The following is a 25,784-nucleotide window of genomic DNA, read 5'->3' on the forward strand; positions in this document are numbered from 1 at the left end:
CACAGGATGTCCAGCGTCATTGCCGAGACTCGAACCCAGTTCCCCAGATTCGAGGTTGACCGCCCTAGCCGTTAGGCCAACTCCTTTCCCCAACAATGGGGAGGTACAACAATAAGCCAAAATGTGAGTTCATAACACATTTTTCAGTCATTTCTACGGACATAAATTGGCCACCATTGATTCTCATTACATTAGTATAGAATCCCGCTTTGGAGAAAGTTTCTTTTAGGAATTCGAACTCCCCTTTAGTAGTAGGATTTTACACTTACTACAGTAATAAATTATGACTATCGTACCGCGCATTTCTAGAGGCACTTTTTACATAGGGCCAATAATATCAATACCCACTTTCTGCCACAGATCTGCGGGAAAATCCATAGGCCCAAGAGGACGTGACGTACTTTCATGCCTCTATCAGTGTCGATAAATGGGTAACATTCATGTAGAAGCATCTCCACATCTCGGTCCGTAGCTCTTCACCAATATATTAATTTCTTAGGTTTTTCTTTGTGACAATTATGCCTATGTCAACTTCGTGTGCCAAGGCAACCAAACGTGGTCTTGGGTTGTTAAGGACAACCAATCTATCATCTCTGGTAATTAGATTATCTTCAACTGTCAATTCATCCCTGACTTTCCAGGATGGTCTTAGGTTAGCTTGCATATTCTTCTCTTTGGGCCAACCATTGCTGACGAAGTCGGCTATGACAGAATATTCTGGGTCATCACCAATGGCTGGTAATCATTCAGATTTACTTAAACTGTTGTGGCTATTGGTTTCATATCACGAGAAAGCATCAATATTGCCTTCATCAGTCTCACACTGCGCATATTCCTCAGAAATATACTCATACGACATGTGAGACAATAAATCTGTTGTAGTATTACACTTCCCTGGAAGATACTCAACTTCCATTACATATTTGTGTAATTTACGTGCTAATCTTGTAATACACTGATGAAACTTTGCCAGAATTATTTTTTGATAATATACTGATCAGTGGTTTAAGCCCTGTTCTTATTAGAAAGGGTTTACACAAAACAAAAATTACATTTTGAAACAGCCCAGGTGGTGGATATAAGAATCATCATGTACATACATTTTCTTGAGTCGTGTCTGTGTTGCTTCTTCTCTCCTGCCCCAATCCTCCCTGCGTCCTTGTTGCTTCTTCCCTTCCATCCCTCAATCCCATGTTGTCCATGATGCCTCTTCCCTCCTACACCCTTTCATCTGTGTTGCCTCTTTCCTCCCTCCACCCTCCCTTTGTTATCAGTGTTCCCCCTTCCAATCCACTCTCCTGTTGTCTATGTTGCCGCCCCCCATACCTGCGATAAGAAAAAAAACGATATGATGCGGCCAGCGCTAGCCGCAGCATAGCTCTTTTTTTTTTTAGCTTCCTCTGTTATGCCGCTTTGTAATAACTTTAGTAGCACTTGCACTTTTTTTAAATAACTTAACTATGCTGCAGCACATCCACGCTGCTCTACAACATGACTATATGGCACTGTCAAAGACAATAGCTCTCACATCGACATGACATATTGGCTTTGCCAATGATTGTTTATCCGTATCCCCACAAAGACATTTTTCCTGCAGGCAAAAACCCACTTCCCAATTATATATAGTTGTGTTCCCTTCCCATTCCCAGACTTACTCTTGCCTTCGAGTAACCTACAGTCCACTGCAGGGCGGAAAAACTTGCTTCAAGGGGCTCATGAATAACTTAAACGTTTCCCTTAAGAGGCTGCCAAACACATCAGCTGTTAAGACCTTACAGACTTCCTAATGCTCTTTTCTCATGTTCAAAAGGGCTAAAGGACACCATTTTTGTTTGTGTGCAGGGGGTCTGTAAGAAATTGGGGGTTGGGTGACTAACCACCTCAAGGAATACTTTAAAATCCTTGTCCGGGTGAACACTCGGTCACTAAATTACCTGAATTCAACCCCCTGGTATCTTTGGCACAGAACAGACAGGCTTAACTTAGGGTAATGGGTTAAGTATTTATAAAATAATCAAGTCAAAATGCAGAAGGATAAAAATCCCAAAACAAAATTGAAAAATGGAGTGCAATTTAATAAACAAAATGACAGAAACCCAATAAGGTGGACCGGAGGTATGAATTTTTTAAGTAGAAACAGCTGCAAAAAGCACAAAGTGCCAATAATAGTCAATGGTCGATGTAGACCAGGACCTAGGCATAATTTGAGGCTTACAGCAATGGTCTTGGGTCAGGCAACAAAGCAGGTTTGTCCTGGTCAAAGATGTTATCTTCTAACGTAGTCCTTCAATTCCTAATCCAACACAGGCATACACTTCTAAAGTCCCCATGACCTCTGGGCAGGCACTTAGAGATGCGCAGGGCATCAAGCAGAGGCCAATAGCAGGGGCCAGTTGAGGTCCAGTTGTCACAGGTCAGCTGGGCAGTAGCAGGAACTGCCTCTTGTAGCCTGTTGTATACTTCACTAAATGTACTAGGAGTACTATGGTAAAACTAGTGTCCCCCACATTTAACACCAAAATCCAGTTTCAAGCAGCCACTATACCCCCAATAACCCCGGACACAGAAGGACAAAAGTAGGGTTTCCTGCAAGCAGACAATGCACACACAACAATGGTCTTGGCATCCGCCTTCGTTTTTTTTCAAGTGCATCGCAAAGTGTTATATGTAAACCCACTAGACCAGTCAAGCAGACTCTGACACTCAAGCAGGACTCTTTTCGTCACAGTTACCTATTATGTAGCTCTTGTGATGAATTTCCCACCTCATCAGGACTTTAGCAACCAGAGGGTGGCAGATGGAGATTAATGCAAATTAGTCTCCTGAGGCTATCGGGGAGGGAAAGGTAACTTTCTGAAAGTACCTTTTCATGAATAATTATTAACATTTTGATTGTATAATTGGATTTTTAATAATTTATTAAGAGTCCTTGAATTATTTTTGTAGCAGTTTCCCAGTTGAAGATAGCGTTGTTAATTATAATAAAGCATCCCAGTGCTTTCCTATGGAACAACCAGCCTTAGTAGAGTGACAATGGCTTTTGGGGTCTAAACACTGCACGGACATGTGTAATGCAACTTCTACATGCCCTACTTTTAAATACCATGCACCGTGCCTCATGGTCTATAAGGCCTACATAAGGGTGACGTATAAATATATAAAATGAAGGGTTTTACCTGTCAATGTGGTTTATTTTGAAAGATTGAACTCTAGTTTTTTCACTGCTGCAGTCGGGCTACAAGGGTAGACCTGAAGCCATGTTTGCACTGCCACTGCAGTGGGTGGCACAATAGGTGCTGCAGTCCACTGCTGGCACTTAACTTACAGAACCTGGGTACACCTTTTTAGGTCAATCCTGGGCAGCACATGCCCTGCTCAGCAAGGCGTGCTTCAAGTATGGACTTGAAGCCCCGCCCACTCTCCGCCCATATTTGTCAGTGGCTTGAGTCATTGTTCTTTGTAAATGCCGGTTTCTGATTCATTCATAGGGTTGTTAGTCCCTCCTTAGTACCGCCTAGTCTTCATTTGTAACCTCCCATGAGGACTGGCCCTTGTTCTTTGGTTGTTACACGGTACGTCTTATTTAATCTGTAAGCACTATTTTCTTTGAGTTTCTCCTATGCAGGCACGACATGCTTTCCTGCAGCATTCAGCAAGCCATGCGCGCTTTAACTTTCCAAGCAGCCCAGGACAATGGCGGCCGCTTCTTTGAAATGAAATAAGTCTCGCATTCACAATAGTTTGAGCTATTGGCATTGTAAATGACAATGCCTTTTACTTATGTGTTAATTATTGAAACAGATAAATAAAAGGCATTGTCATTTACAATACCAATAGCTTAAACTCTCGCAAATGAGAGACCTATTGCATTGCAAATGTTTGTTGACCTTATACTAGGGACTTAAAGACAAGTTAAATGTGTTAATTAGAAATCTGCTAATTCAACCATGTTTAGAGGGGAAGCACAAGCCCTGCAACACTGGTTATGAGAGTTCATGTATTCGAAAGCCAGCAAAAATATAGGGCTCACCAAAAGGCAAAACATGTGGGGTGACCAGGGAGAAAAGGTGGATTTCCTACAGTACCATTCTGAATGTAATTTTTTTTTTTTAATCGCTGCCTCAAGAACTGCAAACTGTGCAAATCAATTGTCTGTGGTGACTTTTGAAAATCCTCTGTCTGCTCTCAAGGACACTACAACCCAGTCCACACCTGGCACTCCTACTTAAAATGTGTGTTAACTCCCAGTCAGCTTGTCACCTACCTGCTTATAATGGGCATCACCAGCCAGTTAGATCCACACAATCCAATATTTGTTGTCATTATATGGACTTCTGTGGCATGATGGAACCCACCACTTGACCAATACAGTCCCTGGCATTGTGGTGGTCACCAAGAGCAATATGGAACCCACATCTGACATAATGCAACGATTGGCCCAATGAGGGTCATTCGCAGCATACTATGGGCATCAATGGCATGACGCTGCACACCCCTGGCATACTGTTTACCTTAATGTTGGCAAACATGCACTATTCAGGTCTGGTAAATGCTGGCCCTGGCATAATGGTGGTAACTCTTTCCTTATTTTTGCCACCCTTACCATAAGGGTGCCAGCAAGAAATATTGATGGACGTGGCGTCAGTCATAGAGTTGGACCTGGAATCGCGGTATCTTTTCCATCAATCAAGCAGCATTTGTATAGCGCAGCACTGTCACCCCTAGGGGTGTCTGGGCGCTGCATTGACAGCTACCTACAAGTAAAGCAGTGGAGGTTCATGTGCAAAACTATTTGAGAGGTTGAGGCAGAGATGCACCGCACCCTGCATCTTACTTTGTTGAATGTGAAACATTTCCCAAGCCATAAATATATTTCAAACAAGTAAGAGAGAGAGAGTGAATGTATGTACGGAATCCTCCTTCGGGACAGATTCCCTCATCTTCTGATACTCCACTTGTATCCCTCCCCACCCTCTAGGTAGCCAAAGCGCCCTATAAGAGCAGGAGGGCAGCGCGGGCGCAAGAAAGACAGCAAGGTGTCAGTGATTTAAACGCTCGCCGCTGCTATCTGCACGTCACGAGTTAGAATCCCAGCAAGGCTAACGCAGTCTTCCATCATTCTTATGTTCATAAATCAACGGGATAACAGTAACGGTTGTTTACTTACAGCGCTTAAAAACTGCAGAAGCGCGGGACGACGCGCTATATATAAAACAGGTTATCTGACAAGAATGATACATGAAAAAAACCCGCTCCCTTCGGAGGGCAGCGTAACGACTGCTCTGTAAACTCGATAAACCACCCCCGTTAAATAACACTGTAATTTCATTTCCTGCTGCGGATAATCTCCGCTCGCGGAGCCCGGCACTGGCCAGTCGGGGCTTAATGAGAGCAGGGCTCTGGGCAAACGGCCCGAATACTATTTGCAAGATGAAATATTGTTCTAGCATTGGCAGAGGCTGGAAACAATGCACGACTTTCGAATAATACTTTTAAACATCTGTCGAGAAACGTTATAAAAGAACGTTAGACCACGACATACAACGACTCAAAGACAATGTTCGCTTTCAAGTGCACATTAAATATAGTGTGAGGAATTTGGCAAAAGAGGTAAGTAAATACAGCACGTTTTTTAATCTTTAACATGATCTTCATAACGCGACTGTGTAATTTGAGCATTTTAAAAACAATTGAGTTAAAGGGAATGAAGTTTGTTCTTTTGAGTTTAAAAGGGAATCTATTGAGTAAAAAAAAAAAACATGTTTAATCTGTGCGCTGTCCAAACACTTACATTTCCAAAGCTTTTAACCTCTAATGAAAAGAAGCAAAAAAGAGGTGTAAAACTCACCTGGCAGGCGAAGCTCTGGGGCTTTTCTCTGTCCTGCATGGGCCCCTCGTTGGCAGAGAGGGGCATTTCACTGGTCTGGACTGTAACCTTAATCAAAGCAAAGAGAGATCAGATTTCCCTCAGAAGGTAAATAATGGCTGAGCTCACAGAAAAAGAGTCCTGTCTTCACTGCGCCCAGGCCCCGTGTGGCACTGAACTCTGTGTACACCACGTGACTTGCCCCCTCCCCCCCCAGGAGCCGCCCCCTCCCCGCAAACAAATCCCCTCAACTCGGGCTGCCCCTCCGGATTGGCCCAGCGGCTCGTTTACAGAGGCGAGCCCTCCGCGGCGGCGGCGCCCCTAAAACTGATTGTGAGAGGTGGGGTTAAGAGGGCATTAATGGTGGCGCCGGGTCACTGCCCCCTTCTCCCCCCACCCCGGCCCAGCGCGCGGCTCACAAGGGAGTCATTCATTGATGTTGGTGTCTTTTTGAAAATACAGGAGGGGGTCGGTGGGAGCCAGTGGGAAAGGAATCGCATTGTTACAGGTAGGCACCCACCAAGTCCACAATTTGACGACAGCAAACAGACACTCAAAGGGTGCGTCACTGGGGCATACAAGCAAGCACCCCTCGTTAAAATACGCCTCGAACTGCCACCGTCACCTCAGTAACTCGGGGCATACTTTATTTCACAGGACTGTGTCTACCGCTCCCGAAAAGTTCTGAAGTTGTTTCGACTACAAAATGAAAAAACATTTTTGTCCATATTTACAAAACATGTAAATACACGCACGCCAAGAGGCAACAGTCCTCCTTAAAAAATAAAACTAGGATTCACGATTTTATTGCAGGTCGTGTTGATTTTCAGCTTTTTACATGCAGTGACCATAGTGTGTTAGAGGGTCCCAGTGTCAGAAAGTGAGCGGGTCTCCCTACCTCTATTGAACTGTGAAATACAATAATCAGCTCCCGGGCCCTGGTGCCACTGCACCTGCTGCACCCATGGACGCCCCCCCCCCTATTTCCATGCCTTCCGCTACAGCTGTTCAGCACAGACGCCTGCCTGGCAGGCTGGCTTACCTTCGGAGCTCGGCGCCACTTTCAAACCCCCGTCTCTGCAGGGCACCCCTGCACTTCCTGAAACCAATCAGATCTCTGCAGAAATGCGGCCATTGTCTCACCCCGCTGCAGACAGCCTTTGTTTCAATTTGGGCGACACCATTGTACTGGAAAGGGGCGTATTTGCATTGATGCAGTCAGGGGGGGTAGGACGCTTGTTGGATGCTACTGTGCTGCCCCCCCCCCCCCCCTCCCACACACACAGGGTTTATTGTTTTTCTCTTCACACAATTCCGCTAAAGTTTTTTGATCTGTGTGACTGCTAAATAAGAAACGTTTTTGTCTGAACTTCTGCAACAGTGAAGCACCTGTTTGAACGTCTTGCATTTCCCACAGCTGTAGGCGCCTTTCTTCCCTTTTTATTGAAGCCTAACATTAGCCGGTCGGAGCCTTCATTAAATGGAGACAGTCTGTGTTGGCGCTTGAAGAGTCTAGCGCCGAACTGATTGTTCGCTGTACCAAGTCCACACATCTAAAAGATGCGAGGACGCCGCCCTTTACAACTGCGAGGCAGCCAGTACACACACACACAAACAAACTTAGAACACTGTAGCCAGAACTGTAGAGCACAATTACACACCCCGATAGAATTGGTAATGTTTATTTTGAGAGTAAACTAAATTTGTAGATTCAAGTTATTGAAAAATGTGCGGCAGCCAGGCAGGCCACACCCACTCGATAAACACAAGAAAGCAAACACTCACGTGTGTGAGAGGCAAACGCTAACAATGTTGGAATAAATACGCCCACTAGATCTCTCTCAAGTACAGGTATAACTTTCATAACACTCTTTTAGTGCAAGCAGCAAAACACGTGAAGGAAATTTAACAAAGCAGGAGAAATCGGTTGCTTACCACTAAAATGCAGCGCCGACTGTAGCATCCAAGCACTAGCTCATATTTTCCCAGAAACCCCTGCTTCTGCACATATATATATGATCAACGCACGTTTCCACTCGTCAGACTTTCAGAAGTATCTGCCTTTTGGGAAATTACTGACTACATCCAGGGCTCTAGTTCCCAGAAGTCTCCACGCCCCTCCACAACCACTATGAAATAATGCACTGGAACAGTCTGCCAGTGGGAGAGCCATGTCTTTGCATGGAGACGGACCAGAGCCACAGCTGCCTGGTGTGAAAGTTGACGGTGAAAGATCTTTACCTTCACATTCTTCTATCCTATCGCAGTCCTAAACTGAGTCGCAGTACACACCCCACATCAAAAGTTAGTGCTGCTACTTTAAAAGTTCTAGATGTTGGAGGAGGAGCCTAGCGCGCATCCAAGATGGTCGCGTGAGCACAGGGCTCCCCGGACCCTTGCTGCTCCTCGGAATTTATCCTGAGAATATCCTGATGTGGTTTGTGGAATCTGGCAGATGAAGACCGGATGAGCACGTATCTCTTTTCAGAACTCGAATCGGACCTGGGAATCCTGAGTTGTCGTCGTTCGAACTTTTGGGACCCACCCGACGGAGGTGCCCGGGGCGAAGGTGAACCGTGGAACCGTGTCGTAATTGAACAACAGCGGCTGCAGTGCGGTGCCAGTGGCCGCTCTACCACTTTCGGTTTCACTTTCGTACTTCAGGGGGCTGGCCTGCGACTGCAATTGATGTGGCGGGGTATTCCCCTGGCCTCTGCGCGAGGCCTTGTCTCCACCTGCCACTAGAGTGCCCGTCGCCTTGGGTCCCCCCGCACCGCTATATTGTGGTCTATGGTGAGGCGCTGGTCTGTGGTGCCGGTCCCCCTACGACTCTTGATCGGCGATCCCCTTCGGTGTCCGTGACCACATGGGGGGCAAGGGGGGCCCCGAGGGGCGTAAGACTAAGGCCTCTCTCCGCGGGGGACCGGTCCAGGCCAACAACATGGACCGTTACACTCAGGGCAGAGGGTCCCCTGGAGCGACCGCCCCCCCCCCCGGATGCCGTCGGTGGTGGCACGACCGTCTCTCCGGAGCTCTCCCTGCAGGACATCATGGGCGCCATTGAGGGCATCAGGGAAACTATCGCCACGCAATATGAGGCCCTGGCCCGTAAAATCGACACGGTGGCGATCGATGTCACCTTAATTCGGGCAGATCTCTCCAAAACAAATGAGAGGGTACAGGCTCTCGATGTGCGGACCTCCACCCTTGGTACGGATGTGTCGGACCTGCAGGCCGCGCTTGGTGACATTAAGGCGGTCAACGACCAGATGGCCCGGCGGCTGGAGGACTTCGAGGGACGGGCCCGACGCAACAACATCCGTGTCATAGGCGTACCGGAGTCCTCCGACAGCCGACCGGTTGACCTCCTGGTTGAGGAACTCATCCTCCAACAGTTGGCCCCTGCTGGCCTAAGTAAGTTCTTTGCCGTGGAGCGGGCACATCGAGTTCCGGGCGGTCGGCCACGGCCGGGGGCCCCCCCGAGGCCTATCGTGGCCAAACTGTTCCACTATAGAGACCGAGATGCGATTCTACAGGCCTCACGGGTCCACGGCCCGGTGCGTCATGAGAACTCATCCATTAACTTTTATCCGGACTTTACCCAACTTGTTCAGAAACAGCGGATGGGATTCCAGGGGGTGAAGCGCCGTCTCCGTGAACTGGGCCTAAAGTACTCTATGCTCTACCCTGCAAAACTCCAGGTGGAACATGAGGATCGGACTGCCTTCTTTGACTCTCCTGTGGCGGTGAGTGACTGGCTGGACTCGTTGCCGGACAGAGGTGACCGTCCCGGGCCCTCTGCGGGCGCCGAAGGTGACGGGTCCCCTTTGGAGTAACTTTTGGTCCTTGATTTTGCCATTTTGCACTGTTCATCTGGGTTTTACTTCTTTTGTTCATTTTGTCTCACTAGGACCAGTGTGGGGGGCGGGCGGGGACGGATCCCTTTCCTCCTCCGGGGTCTTTTCGTAGAATGGGGTTAGTAGGGCGACAGGCACACTGCAAGTTGGGGGGGTTTTCAGGCCCGCAGGGGTGCAGGGTGGGGGGAGTTGGGTTTTTTGGGGGGGGGTTGGGGGGAGGGAGGGGCTGTTTTGCTGTGTGTTTTTTGTTTACAGGGCGAGGTATTGATTTTTGTCCAGATACGGGAACTGTGCTACTGACGGGGAGGCCTGTGGTCTATTGGAGGGGATGGGGGGGGACGGGTTGAGACTGATGTCATGGAACGTCAATGGGTTGGGGGATCGTATCAAACGGGGTATAGTACTGCAGTATTTGCGTCGTCTTACTCCTGATGTGGTGTTTATCCAGGAGACGCATCTGGTGGGCAATGTTTGTCATGCAATGAACAGGGGAGGATACCGCCTCGTGGCCCATTCTGGTTTCACAACTGGTTCCAGGGGGGCGGGCATTCTCCTGCGATCCTCACTTCCGTTGGATATCACTAGGGTAGTCTCGGATGACAGAGGGCGCTATGTGTGTCTGTCTGGGAGATGGGAGGGGCAGCCCCTTTCCCTGGTCTCAGTCTACGTCCCCCCGGGCCTCCAGAACTCCACCTTCGCGGACTTGGGTCGAATGCTGCTTGAACTTCCGGATGGCCTTTTGCTTATGGGCGGGGATTTTAATTCGGTGGTTTCGGGTGACCTGGATCGTCACCCACCCAGGGCCCTCCCCGCTGCCCAGGCATGGCTTGGTGGCCTGCTGGATACCTTCGGCCTGGTAGATAGCTGGAGATTAATGCATCCGACCCAATGTCAGTACACTTTTCACTCTGGGGCACATGGGAGTCTTTCTAGGTTAGACTATTTCCTTATGCCCGCGGCACAGACTAGTCGGATTCGGGAGGTTAGGCACCTGGCGCGGGGTATTTCCGATCATTCCCCGCTGTGGCTGCTCTTTGACGCCGAGACGCGGTCTGCAGGGCGGATTGCTCCCATTAACCCGTGGTACCTGAGAGACCCTATGACTCGCGACAGCCTGGTTAAGGCTATGGACCAATACTTCCTTGAAAACGAGGGGTCGGTGTCGTCCGCAATGTCCCTGTGGGAAGCCTTTAAAACCGTAATCCGCGGACACGCCCTCTCCCAGATAGTGGTGGCTAAGAAACTCAAGAGTGAGGCAGTGGTGAAGCTGGAGACTGACATTTCGGGGCTGGAGTCGGCCTTGGAGGCGGGTGTCACACCGGGCGGGCTCCATGCCCTCAGCCTGAAACAGTTTGAATACAGGTCTCTTGTCACTGACGCCGCCAAAACGTTGTATAGGGAACAGCAGGGTCGATTGTATGATGCCGGGGACAAGGCGGGAAAGTTGATTGCATGGCTGGATAGGAAGGAGAGAGTGAACCGAGTGGTCCCGGAGCTGTGTGTCGCGGATGGAGTGTGTGTGACTGAGCCTGGTGAGATTGTGGAATGTTTCGCTGACCACCTCCGGGCCGTGTACTCCCCGGTGACTGATAGGGATGAAGAAGACTCTCGCCTTCTGCTGAGGGATATTGCTTTGCCCGGCTTGTCTGTCGAAGACCGTGAGCAGCTGGACGCCCCCTTGTCTGTAGATGAAATAGCAACTGCGATTCGGTCCCTTCGTTCGGGCAAGGCGATGGGTCCCAACGGTCTGCCTATTGAATTATACAAGTTGCGCCCGGATAAACTCGCGCCCTTCCTCCGTCGTATGTTTCAGGAGTCCCTTGATGCGGGTTCCCTTCCTGACGACCAACGTCTGGCAACGATAGTCGTGATCCCTAAGGAAGGTAAGCCACGAGATCGCTGTGCCTCCTACAGGCCTATTTCGCTGCTAAATGCAGAGCCTAAAATCCTGGCGAAAGTCCTTGCCAACCGTTTGTTGAGCGTCATCTGTGATTTGATTCATCCTGATCAATGCGGCTTCATCCCTCACCGTAACACCGCTCTTAACTTGCGGCGTCTTCACGGCGCCCTCGCCAGGGCGGAGTACCTCTCCGAACCTGCCGTGCTGGTTTCTTTAGACGCCACGATGGCCTTTGACACCATCGAGTGGCCATTTCTCTGGGCTGTCTTGACCAAATTCGGCTTTGGGGAGGGATTTCTTGGCTGGGTGAAGCTTCTTTACACGGGACCCATGGCTCAGGTGGTAGTTAATGGGCGGGTCTCTTGGCCCTTCGATCTCGGTAGGGGTACGAGGCAGGGGTGCCCGTTGTCCCCTCTGCTCTTTGCTCTTGCCTTGGAGCCGCTCGCTGCTTGGCTCCGCTGGGAGCCCTCGATCAGAGGGATCCGGTGGGCCCCGGGCTTCGAGGATCGGATCTCGTTGTATGCGGACGATATTCTCCTGTATCTCACCTCGCCGCGGCAGTCGCTTAATGTTCTCTTTGATGTTCTGACTTCCTTTGGGAGAAATTCGGGTCTAACGATCAACTGGTCTAAATCCTGTGTCTATCCTATCTCTGGTGACCCTCCTCTCTTGCCGCCTCGGCTTCCGATCCAATTATCTCTGTCCGGCTTTAAATACCTGGGAATATACGTCTCGATGGACCCGGTGGCTCGCTATGAGCAGAATCTCCTGCTTCCACTTCGGCGTTTGAGGGAGGACACGGCTCGGTGGTGTAGGCTGCCCTTGTCCCCGCTGGGTCGGGCAGCGCTGTTCAAAATGATGTCCCTTCCCAGATTTCTCTATGCACTCCAGAACTCCTTCGACGTTATTCCGGTGTCCTACTTTCGGGAGGTGGAGAGCCTGCAGAGGAGATTGGTGTGGGATGGACGGGCGCGTATCGCTCTGGCGAAGCTTACTCTCCCCTGGTACGACGGGGGCATCGCGCTTCCCGACATTCGCAGGTATTATTGGGCCTCACAGCTGTCGGCCATAAACCATGCCACGTATGCGCCTGGCTTGAATCCGGCGTATGAAATGGATAAATTCCTGCTTCCCGGCGGGAACTATAACAGGGCACTTTACTCCAGCTCGGCGGGACGGACCCTTACGGGCCCTACTAAGATTGCGGTACGGATCTGGAAGGCGGCCAATGTAGCCTTGGGCTGGAGTGAGCGATTAACGTGTGCTACTCCTCTGTTTGCCTCCGATCGCCTGGGAAGCCTCTGGACAACGAAGGGGTTTGAACGTTGGGACACGATTGGTATTAGTAGAGTGGGAGACCTATGGATTAAGGGTGCTGTTAAAACATTCGCGGCGCTCCAGAGCAAATACGAACTTACGGAAAGGGAGTTCTTCCGCTACGCCCAGATTCGGCATGCCCTGCTCTCTGTTTTTGAGGAGGGGACCAATATCCCGGCTTCTTCGCCCCTCGAGGACCGCATACTCGATGGTCATGTCCCCGACAGTACTATTTCATTAATTTATAAAAAACTTATCAATAATCGGGCTGACCTCTTGGTGCGCCTCCGGGAGGCGTGGACGGGGGATGGGGTGGAACTGGACGACGAGGACTGGCAGTCCGCACTGTCGTCCCCCAAGGAAGTGGCCATTCCAGCCCGTCTCCGTCTGGTCCAACTTAAGATTCTCCACCGGGTGTATGTGACGGGTCCCCGTTTGGTCTCGATGGGATTTTCTGAAGACGGGCTCTGTAAGCGGGGATGTGGACTCAGAGCCACCTTTCTCCATATCCTTTGGGAGTGTCGCTAGGTGGCGGAATACTGGCGTCGGATTCATGTGGTCATGGGACAAGTCACCGGGGTTGTGCTGCTGCCGGAGGTGCGTCGCTGTGTCCTGAATGTGTGGGAGCCCAATGATCATAACGCGGCTCAGACTCGGTGGGCGGCCCTGGGGAACATGATTGCCAAGAGAGATATAGCGCAGCTTTGGGGTTCCCAGCGGCCTCCCACCGTGTCCGTATGGAAGGAGAACATGGACTGGTGCATGTTCAGGGAGAAGACTGTATGTTGCTCGTGGCAAGCCGGGGGCGTGGGGTAGAATCTGGGGGCAATGGAATGCGTATCGTGGGGGTATCTGTGTTCCCCCCCTGGTGGACACCGACATTGCCTTGTCCCCCTGACCCTTGATGGTTCCCTGCGACTTTTGGGATAATCGAATATAGACGTTCCTCTCCCGTGCCCCCCCCCCCGACCTATTATTACTCCTGCCTTTTAGTAGCTATTTGAAGATCAGAAGTAGAGTCCCCCGGATGTAGCCTTACCCACTTTTTTTTGCCTTTACGCCTCGCCTTTGTTTTTTATTTGTTATTTATGTTAAACCTATGTATCCTGCTTCCCTAGGACTTTTCGGAGTCATGTACGGGGCTGGACCCCGGGAGTCGACTACTGCCTTAACCTCAGTATGATCCTTCCCGAATCTAGCGGCCGGCCCCGGTGGTTGTAGGCCCATTCTTGTAATTGATTTATTGTTCAATAAAATTTTCAAAAAAAAAAAAAAATAAAGTTCTAGATGTTGAAGCTCCACCTCTATGCAGCCAGACAAAAGCGCTTCGACGCCTTGTCTGGGGTAGCAAGCGCTATATAAATGCAATTACAATACAATACAACCCCGACTTCACCTGCACCACACAGCCTTGTGGCTGCACAAGATATGGCACAAGGGGAGCTCGGGAAGTCTGGTGGGGCCCAGTTGGCGCACAGTGAGCATGCGCTGCGTAGATGTGCCTGCGAGGAGCCACTGTTTAGGATTTGTGGTAGCCAAGAGCTTTTGATTTTATTAAAATTACATGTATACTATATCTATAGGGGCTCAGAGGAAGAGCGATATCAGAGAGCGAGCTGTGAGCAGCCCGTTGGCTTTCATGGGGTTCCATTGCTTGGATGAGTTGTTCACCAAGGTTTTGGCACTTAATGGATGGTTACAATGCCCCATTTATGTACATATTTGGTTTTGGTGAGAAGGCCACCAGAAGTCTCTTCGTTAGACTGCAGAAGCAACATGATGTGCAGTTTATCATTGAGAAGCAGTGTGTCTCCTTTGAGATATCTACTTTGCTGCCACAACATGTTAATTGTAGACACACTTTTTGTTTAAGAAGTGCCCACTGTCTATTTGCCTTAGCCTGTCCTAAAAGCAGAGCTGTTCACTTAAGTTATCCTTGCACAGTCTTTCACTTTACTTTGCTGAAAAGATAGCACGCTGTTCGACTTAAGACTTAATTGTCTTCACGAAATAAAAAAATGACATGAATGCTCATGGCTTTTATTTTATTTTTTAAAGGTTTTATTGTTTTCTAATAAAACTCATATAGTGTTTGACATAAAGCAATCAAAGGATACGTAGATTCAGATCCCCTGGCCACCCCTCCCCCACATTATAGTAGGTGAATGAGCCCAGACATTGCCTTATACTAAGAGTCGCCATTCGGAAAGATGACCCATGGTGCCTTCTGGTGCATGGAGAATCCCTTTCATCATGTGTGACTCACAAGAGCACTCTTGTACACCAACTAGGCATTTTATATTTGGTCTCATTTCCAGGGGCCACCCCTGTCCCTCATACACCACACTTTCAGCCTGCCTGCACCACTCTATATCTTTGTACCAGTGGTCAAACAATAGTATAGAGGGTGATAGCCCACAGCCGAAGTATATGGCGCTGGCTCAGCGCCATTCCCAACTTACAAAACAGATACTGGTACCGCATGGTCATGTCTTACCCTCCCAGATCATAGTGATACACAGCTTCTTCCTCGGGGTTAGGTGCATGGACAGAGTTCTTGACAGGCACTGGAGAGCCTCCCCCAGAACTCTCTAATGCCAGGTATTCCCAAATGGTGTGAATAAGGGTGTCAACAAAGCCACGTTCACCAAGACATTCATCCACTCCAGTGCGTTCAAATTTAACCATCTGGGCCCTAGTGTAGTAAACTCTATGCAGTATTTTCACCTGCACCAGCCTATATCCTTCTCTTATAGCCAGTTCCCTCAGAGCCCGCAGAGTCTCCGCCCAGTCCTCGTCAGACAGCAGAGCTGTAAGTAACAAAGTACCCCCACCACCAGCATCTCATCTTTGCTCTTGTGTTCCGCAAAGAGAGATGTGGTCCTCCAAACGTCCCCCAGTTTACTAATGCCAATAGTATCCCAACCACTTAACACTTCCAACGTGCCCATTTCCCATAGCTCCTGGGAATACCAGGGTGGGGATTCTCCTGTCCATATTCCATGCCATCCCAGTAGGGTCAGTGTTTTGCCCCGTTATCTGCAGACCCACTTGGTCATATAGGATGGCCATGTCTGCCTGCAGCTTGTTTGATGCAGCGCTGCAGGACATCCACGGTCCTCCATCCATCATTTGTTATGTCGGACCACGGGCTCTACCAGGGGGGCATAAGTCCAATCATTGACCACCACTAGTTGGGCATCCCAGCAGTATTTCTGTACATCCGGGAGGGCTCTGTATCTGTCATATACCACTCGCACTAACTTTGAAGACGTAGTTCTCGGTACTCCGTCATTCCAAAATAGGTGGCGGATCCCGCTCTCCATCGATGGAAAGCACAGTGGCGAGAGATCCGCTGTATTTCGTACTACATGAATGCGTTTAGGAAATGAATAATTCCGAGCAGGGATGCCCTACCTAGCATAGAGAGGGAGAGATCTCCAGAAATTGGGGTCTGCCTTAAACTTTCCAAAAATTGGGTAAAGATTGCGTTGCAAAAATATCTTCAGGTCCCATGTGACACTGATACCCAAGTACCGTAAGCCCTCCCTATTGATCTGCAGCTGCCCTCTCAGCGGTGCTCTAAGAGTCCAGTCCGATAGAGGGTAAACAATCCATTTTGCCCAGTTTATTTTAAAACGGATGTAGTTTGCGAATATCTATACCATATCTGCATCGCCTTATCGATTGACCACCCTGGGTCCATTGGGTACAATAAAACAGAATTCACACAAAGCGACATCCTTTCCTCCCAGTCAGCACCAACCAGTAGGGTCCTCAACAGAGGATCTCCCCTCATCCAACCCACAAAGGGCTCTATCGTCAAAGCGATGGGGAGAGGGGTAAGGGCGTATCCGTGTCAAATTACCCTGGAGAGGGAAAAGGACCACAAGGGCTCCCCATTCACCCTCTATAAGAATGATGCAAAGAAAATTCTGGCCTTATGTCACAAGTATCCATTAGGCAATATTTTGCTGTTTACGCCTACTAAGGTCTCCATCCCCAATAATATGAATTCCTGTTGAACCTGGATGTTTGCCCCAGGTCGTAGGATGTCCAAACCTGCATGTTTTAAGAGACCAGCAGTGCACCAATGATTTTTATGGGAGAGTACCAGCACTTCTCTGGAGCAAACGGGTAGTCACGGATAAGGAGTACCTGCACTTCTATATTTCTATTTCAAATACTGAACAGCCCTATAGCTAGATAGATAGATTGTATTTAATTGCACAGTTACTTAAAACCATTCACAATATAACAGAATGATTTAAAAGCCGAATATTAAGATTTTTTAAATAATTATAAACAATTTAATTTGATAAAAAGTACAAGTAAAATATGGGAGTTAAGAAAAGAAGACAATCAAATGAATAAATTGAATGATATATAAAGCGTTACAAGGGAAGTGAGCAGCCCTATGGGTGGAGCAGTGAAGGCCCCGCAAATTGATAATCTGCTGGCCAGCTGGTGGCCTTGTTACTTCTTATTGGGTGTGTGTTGTTGGGGGGAAGAGGATGGGACAACGAAGACCTTCCATGACTTATGTTTTGTTTATCCAAAGACAGACCCCTAAATCAGTAGTCTACCTTTTGGAGGAAAAAAAGCATAACTATGTACCCCACATTTTGGGAGTTTTCAACTCGTGCATGAGGAAAATTTGCAGATTTTTCCCGTCTAGTACTACCAACATGGCAGTCCCGGACAGAATGGGCAATGACAAGAATGGAGTCAGAAATGCTCCGTACAGTTCCTCCCAACGCCATTGCCACTGGCATTATCTGGTCCATGCATACATTTTTCCTATGCTTACAGCCACAGTTGGCTCAGTCGTAACAAAAAAATGCATTCATACGACCAGTAAATAAGGTAGGAAAACCGAGAGATGGGTGGATGGGACTTTCGCCAATTGTCGGTCGATTTCTCATCACCACACACCGCCTACATGAGGCCTGAAGTATTTCAGGATAAATCTTGCCTTCCTCAGAGGGAAAATTCACCAGAGATGATTGTGGAAGATGACATAGCACAATTCTACTAAACTGTGACTTCTCCATGGGGTTGTGTTACAGTCAACACAACTAAAGATAGTTTATTCAAACAGAGACACAATTCTGTAACCTGAAATAATAATTCCCTGATTTGTATGCAATTATGGTTTGAAGTTCAAATATAAAGCTCCTTTTGCCAGAAGAGATGGAAAAAGCAAATGATGAGACAATAGTCTGGACCCAGACTCTGCTGCAACCTGCAGTGGTCTGCATAAGTGTTCAATGGTGGAGAGTGGGCTCAGATGCTTAGCTCAATTTGGTTTGATGTCCTTGAAACAACACTGCACTCATCTCCCATTTCTTCAGAAGTTTCACATGCTGTGTTTGTGTTTGAGCTCGGATATTACTGTTTATATAAATGCTCTATTAATGCTCAGAGCCCTCCGCCACCCCATCAGAAGATTAAAGATTCCTGAAAACAGAGGGATTATTATGGCTTTGGCTGAAAACATACACAGTTTTGCAGATGTCAAATACATGCTCCCTTTTTTGTTATATAAACACAGACTGGGATCTTGATCCCTCCCATTGTAAATGCTGTGATGAAAACGTGTCAGTAAAATGCAATTCATAAAACTTTAAATGTCGACTTGCAACTGACAGATACTGAGAGTCGCTGCATCATACCTCACCTGTGAGCTGTGAATGGCAAAGTAATGGCGCTCTTTCATCGACCCGCGCCTGGGCCTCACCCCCTCCTCTCCTTGCCCTGGAGGCACTATTGCAGACGCCTCATGATACATTGGGTTCTGCTCGATGCTACACATGGCACTGATCCGGACTGTGTCCGCTGTACTTACAATTCACCAGTATGTTCTTTATTGCTGCGCTACTGCGCACTGTGTACATGTATGGAGTTAATTCATGCCCGGCCACTGCTATGTCAAAGCTTGTTTCATGTGTGACGAGAAGCGCTACACTAAGTAGTTTCGAGATGGTGTCATATACGACTGTGTTGTGTTATGATGTGTATTGTTGGAAATTCCCAAAAATAAAGTTAAAAAAAAAAAAAAAGATGCATACCAACTTCAGGCAACAGAGCAAGCGGTGTACATGCAGGGCTGTCTTGAGGACTAGAAATCTGTGCATAAGAGAGCTTTAATGCCCGTGGTGGGACTTTGTTAGGTCTGGCCTAAAGAGTGTTTAGCTGTCTCGCCAGGCTCCTAATTCTTCCCTTATTTTAAATAATACATTCTCTCGCTCTCTCCCTCTCTCCCCTCCATGTGTCTTTTTCATAGTGCCTCCGCCCACAATAGCTTGGGGCAAAAGGTTAGCCCACTTAAGCCATAGGCTCTGTTGATGTGAGTGAAGGCATAATTCTTTACCGCAGGTGCACATCTGCTAAAAGAGAAGTACACTTCACTGCCACGGCGGGGTAGTCCAAGCTCTGCGTTTACTCCATCTTTAATTTTTTTAATTTCTTTTTTCCAATGTGTACATTTGTAACTTTTTTCTTTTAAATACAGGCACAATTGTATGACAGAAAACCAATTGGAAAAATATGGTGATACAATATAGCTCCAAAAACTACTGAGGTCACAAATATCATCTTTACATAGTTTGTATGTATAGTGCAAAATTATTGGCTATAAATAGAATATAAAAAATACAATAAAATGGGATAGTCTATATATTTTTACATATTCACTTTAAAATATTAAATCAAAAACATTAAATGTAAAAATAATATTAAATATATACAAATACTTAAAAAATTATATATATATATATATATATATATTTTAAAAATGTAAACATTTAATAGACTTAATATGTAAATAAAGATAATAAAATAAGAAATACTAATAATTAGTAATAATTAAACACAATTTTATAAATTATATTACACATATAATAAACATGCATTCAAATTAAAATGTAATACAAATAACTTAATTTAAAGTAACATATTTACATTAAAATAACTTAACATTAAATACATCTTTAAAATAAAAAAACTCAAGAATTTGTTTTCGACTTGGAGGTGTAAAATTTACTATGCCCACTTCAACCTGAGCGACAGTTTAAGAAAGTGCAGGGAAAGTGTTGTACTATGGAAGGCTCAGATTGAATAATAAAAAAAACTAAATATAGATACAAATAAACATGCTATATTTCAACAAATGTATGAAAATATATAATATTTTTACCAGTATATAAATAGCAGACCGGACGTTGTGGTTGAACGAGTGGACTTGATTGATGCATACTAGATAAAGAATAGTTAACTTCTCTTGCTTCTTGAATTTCAGGAGAGTTTGGCATAATTAAGCTCAGTAATGTCTATGAAATCGTGGACCAGTGAAGGGGGTATGTGGTACAGTGTTAAGGTGGCTCTGCTCTTATCTGGAGACTCAATCTTGGCAATAAAGTTTTTTAGTGCGGTCTCTAACGCTTTATTCTCCCTGCAAGGATTGCCACAGTCTATCCCCGATCTCTTCAGTCTTTACATGGATGTGGATAAACCAGTGCTTTAAATGGGCCGGTACTGAGTACCGGCACCTTTTTGTTTTGAGAGGGACAGTACCGGCACTTCTCAAGAGAAATGTAATACTTTTAATTGGAGAGTACCGGCACTTCTCAGAAACAGGCAGGTACTCTTGTATGGAGTACGTGTACTTTTATTTTTCCATTTCAAGCACTGGGATAAACTATTCTTTTTTAGTGGGTGCTTAGTTCTGTTTTGGACTGCAATAAAGGTGCTCTTTACCCCATTCACCAGTAGTGGTTCCTCACCAGGTAATAGGGCTGCTAAGAATGGTTAATCACCTCTTGGGTACCACACTGGTATAAGTGTCAAGAACAGGTGGCTGCAAGTGATAACAATGGTCCTACCAAGGAAATCGTCGGGGAAGCAACATGGATGGCACTTGGTGCTTCACTATGTATGGTCCACAGGATGCCAGCTCTAGACTTGGTTGACATCATGCCCAGGCTCCTCTTCACAATCTATGGATGCTATCGTATGGTGTTTATCTCCCCTACTACTTGGACATTGAAAACTACATGAGAAAAGAAATCACAACATCTTCAGCCACTGTCTTACAGTATAACACCTGACTATTGCTAAAACAATTTCACCAAACAACTTAGATTAATATCCTTTCCATAACTATCTATCTATCTATAGGGCTCCATTAACCTATAGCGAAGGCGGAATCAAGGAGGAAATGTTTACAAATGGAGAGGTGTTGCAGCTATCTCATTTCAGGTTCTATTTTGTGGCATGTAATAAGTAGATTTCAGAACATCTGAAGACCTGATGACCAATGTTCCCTCTAATTTTGTTTCTGTGTGCCTGGCAATGAGGGTCCTCTGTGTGTGCACCAAAGACATGCAATGATTTACTATGCAAGTGCACAAGCTATGAACATGAGAGGCAGAATTAGAGATATATTCCTTAATTTCTCTCAGGCCCCTTTACACACCTACTTTGCGTCTCCTTTGTTCATGGTTCTGCTTCCTGTCTACACTCTGTTCTCTCCTTTACACATCATGCAGCATTCTGCTGCTTCCCTCATTCTCTCTCTGCTTTACTTTCCATCGTTTTACACATCTTGCTCCTCTGTCTTACACACCATCCCTTTCTCTCCTAGCTTCATCCGTTTCCACACCTTTTACACGTCTTTTACTAGTCTTCCCGTCTTAAATGCTGTCCCCTCTTCTGTTCTATCAGCTAGCCTTTGTATTCCCTTTAAATGCCTCTCATTATCTTGCTCCTCTGTCTTACACACTGTCCCCCCAACAAATTGCATCACCTCTAGGCGGTTGTGTAAATTAAGGGCATGAATGCCATTGTGCACATAAATGCTCAGGAAAGGGACTATTCAGACTCCATCCTCATTCTGGGCTTGGCTTCTTAACTATGAGAGGGAAACTGTAATATTGTATGCAAGGCTCCAGAAGTAGGCAAAACAAAGGCGACAATGCTAAAAATCTGTAATTCTGACTCCAGAAAGCATCGAGCATCAGTCACAAGATATTGGGAAATGCAGTGGGTGTCAGGGCTGCATACCCCAATTGGTACAGCTGCTGAAGTTTGGCCGTGTCGTCTTCCCCCAGGAATTCAAGATGCACCCTGGGTAATGGGACAAGTGGTGCAGGCCATAGCTGCTTGCTCCACATTTCTGTTGCTGAAAGTCCACAACTTCTATGTACACCCTGGCTGGTCCTTTTAAGAACCTACATGTCCACCCCAACAGGATTACATATGAACCCAGGGCCCCACCGAAAGAGGTCCATGGAAGAGGAAAACTGACATGCTTGCCTGGTTGTTTTGCTCTGTAATGTAGAATTCATATGGTGCTTCATCCCCTTGAAATGTCTGTAAAGCACTCATGTTTTTAAAGTGCATAGCTGAATAAAGTATTAGAAATAGTTTGGCCTAGGTGTTGAGCGAGGTGTGCGAGATTTTTAGAGACACTTTAAACATGATGCAGAAGATTCTGCTGTTTTAGGCAGGAGGTGATGCTGAGAGTGGGAGTTGTTCAATGCTCTGACTAACCCACAGTGGAAAGTTCACAACAATGTAGATAGAAACCATATAGTATTTTCATGGTATAATAGCTGGGGTGGGAATGTAAATCAGAAGCATACAAAACACATACACAAATCAAGACAAGTACTGCAACCATATTTGCAACAAAGCAAGCCATGCTAACAATACATCTTAGAAATGCTGTGATTGTGGCAGGATTGTGGCAGCATTGTTGCAACCATGAAGCCTGAGAAGTCCTCCACTAAATGTAATGAATGCACTTAAAAAGTAAAGGAATTAACACAGAATTCTTCAACACTGAATGATCTATGGTTAGTAAAGGGTTAAACATGCATTAAGCACAAAACAAAGAAGTATGTGTTTCCACACGATGGCTGCCACTTAGATACAGCGCAACTACATGTTTCTTCAAATGTGCATGTTTATGATCAAACTTAATGGAACTATCCATGAGTAAGATTATGTTGTACGAAGGTGGCACATTCCTTTCCTGAAAGCACACATTGCTTTATAATGCTTACGGGGAAATTCAGTGACAAAAAAAAGCATGCACTAAACAGCAAATGAGAACAAGCATTTGCAATGCAATAGGTCTCGCATTTATAAGAGTTTGAGCTATTGGCATTGTAAAATTACAATGCCTTTTATTTATGTTTTGGTTTTAAAACAAATAAAAGGCATTGTCATTTACAATGTCAGTAGCATAAACTCGCATAAAAGCAGTGTGTGGAGTGCAGCAGTGTGCGGCATGCAGCATTGTGCAGCAGTGTGAGGCGTGCAGCAGTGTGAGGCGTGCAGCAGTGTGCGGCGTGCAGCACTGTTTCATGTAGCAGTGTGAGGCATGCAGCACTGTGGCGTGCAGCGGCGTGCAGCAGTGTGCTGCGTGCAGCAGTGTCGTGCAGCATGCAGCAGTGAGTAATGCAGCAGTGTGCAGCAGTGTGTGGCGTGCAGCAGTGTGCAGCGTGCAGCAGTGTGTGCCGTGCAGCAGTGTTTCGTGCAGCAGTGTGCGGCGTGCAGCAGTGTGCGGCGTGCAGCAGTGTGCGGCGTGCAGCGGCATGCAGCAGTGTGTGGCGTGCAGCAGTGTGTGGCGTGCAGCAGTGTGTGGCGTGTAGCAGTGTGCGGCGTGCCGCAGTGTGCTGCCTGCAGCAGTGTCGTGCAGCATGCAGCAGTGAGTAATGCAGCAGTGTCCCGCAGTGTGGGGCGTGCAGCAGTGTGCGGCTTGCAGCAGTGTGTGCCGTGCAGCAGTGTTTCGTGTAGCATTGTGCGGCGTGCAGCAGTGTGTGGCGTGCAGCAGTGTGTGGCATGCAGCAGTGTGTGGCATGCAGCAGTGTGTTGCATGCAGCAGTGTGTGGCGTGCAGCAGTGTGTGGCGTGCAGCAGTGTGTGGCGTGCAGCAGTGTGCGGCGTGCAGCAGTGTGCGGCGTGCAGCAGTGTGCGGCGTGCAGCAGTGTGTAATGCAGCAGTGTGCGCAGCAGTGTGTGGCGTGCAGCAGTGTGCGGCGTGCAGCAGTGTGTGGCGTGGTGTGTAAACAACAAGGAAAACGGACATCAAAGGAAGGGTGGGAGGGAACGAGCATATGGGGTGTGAGTTATAACGAAAGTTAATTGTTGTAAGAGGGGATGCAGGAAGTGAGGCCGAGCGCGCGCTGGCGAAAGCAGTCTGCTGCTTTCAAGTCCGATGCCAGATGCCAGCTTCGCGCTGGAATGCCTCTCATGCACTGGCCATAAACCGCATTCCTAAGGTCTTGTGCCCCTTACTAAATCTCTCTGAATGCGTGAGGCGGCGCACGCGCAGGAAGTAGCTGGTGGCAAATGGAATGCGCGTGGTTGTGCATGTAACCGCCACCCGATCCGCCTGGGAAGCCTTTGGGAGCATTTTCTGAAGCCCCTACATAAGTCTCGCTGCGCGATCGCTTACGCGATAGCCAGGCGAGACCTAAAAAGGCTTCATGGCTTCCAAAACTGGATTGATTGTCCAGGTAAAGCCACTGGGGTTGGTTGTGCTGCATCCACGCAAGTAGATGCAGACCCTGCTGTGGGTGTTCGTATACAAATCTCCCACATTCACAAAAGTGGGTTGCAGTTATTGTATCCAAGATGATATGTGAATTGCATTGTTATAGATAGCGCTAACCCTACGAAGCCTAAAGCGCTATATACAGCAATGTGGCTCAAAGCTGTATTTTTGACCAGCAGTTTTTGTTTCAGTCACATTGTGGAAGATAAGTCTCCTGCCGCTCTACAGACAAAAATACATTGTTTCAATTAGTAAATAAACCAACAGCAGGATATTCCTCAGTCCTTAGTTATGTAAAAAGAAAAGATAAAAACCCCACACACGAACGCTTACTCACAACCTGAGCCTACTCAAACCTAAATGTAACATTCGAGCTAAACACTTTACACTCAGAGTATAGCTTTCAGGCAATGAAGGAATCCCTCTTCCTTGCTGCCATCCATGATCTCTTTAATGTGGCACCAGCTATGCTACAAAGAGAGACCAGTTGTCACACTGGTCCCATCTTTTAGGGCATGTAGCTGCGTGCATGCTGCCACTGACTTCCTGTGCGCTGGAAGAAAGAAGGCTGCTCGCGCGCACAAGTGCGCATCTTACAGAGAACAATGCTGAGGACCTCTACTGAGCTTGCAGTGACCGCAAGGCATTGAGAAATGAAAGAAAGCAAGACTCTATGGGCCTGATCACAAGTCTGGCAGACGGGTTACTCCATCACAAACGTGACAAAATATCCCATACGCCGTACTACGAGTTCCATTACATTCAATTGGATATAATGGAACTTGTAATACGGTGGATGGGATATCCGTCAAATTTCAGCTGGACTAACCCATCCACCAAACTCGTAATCAGGCCCTATGTGTGTACTGCCGCTTGCTTCGGTTGCAGAATATTTCCTAAGTCAATACCCACATTTAGCTAAATATCTCCATTGTTGATTAATGATTGGATACATGTTTTGAAAGTATTAATGGGGGTGGTGGCTGAATGGCTGTTTTATTTATAGAAGATGTATCAAAGGTATAAAAACAAATGTGAATTATTGTATTTTAGGCCAGCCCCCTATGGCGGTCCTCTCCACATCGCTGTCTTCCATAAAATTCCAACTTTGAAATTTACCGCATACTTCTTTCATTTACTTATTAATAGGCTTCTACAGAGGCAGATTCCAGTGACTGCTGAAATGCTTCCCTCTGATGCATGCTAATACTGGTCATGGCGTTGGGCATAAGATACCAATTATGGATTTGAAAGGTTGTATAGATTGGGAGCCTATGCTTCTA

General features: G+C 47.0%; 1 protein-coding gene across 3 annotated transcripts in view; it reads right to left on the bottom strand.

Moving 5' to 3' along the window:
- Positions 1-25,784, bottom strand: part of GPR146 (G protein-coupled receptor 146) — a 154,490-nt gene that overhangs the window by 54,648 nt on the left and 74,058 nt on the right. Inside the window, exon 2 of one of the 3 annotated variants that reach the window (XM_085629296.1) lies at positions 5,849-5,928. The exons of 1 other annotated variant lie outside the window; for it this stretch is intronic. The gene's annotated coding sequence lies outside the window, so the exon portion shown is untranslated. Of the gene's footprint in view, positions 1-5,848; positions 5,936-25,784 lie in introns of all 3 variants that reach the window. One more of the 3 variants, XM_085629293.1, reaches the window with a different exon arrangement.

This window comes from Triturus cristatus, chromosome 10 (genome assembly GCF_964204655.1).
Source record: "Triturus cristatus chromosome 10, aTriCri1.1, whole genome shotgun sequence".
Lineage (NCBI taxonomy): Eukaryota > Metazoa > Chordata > Amphibia > Caudata > Salamandridae > Triturus > Triturus cristatus.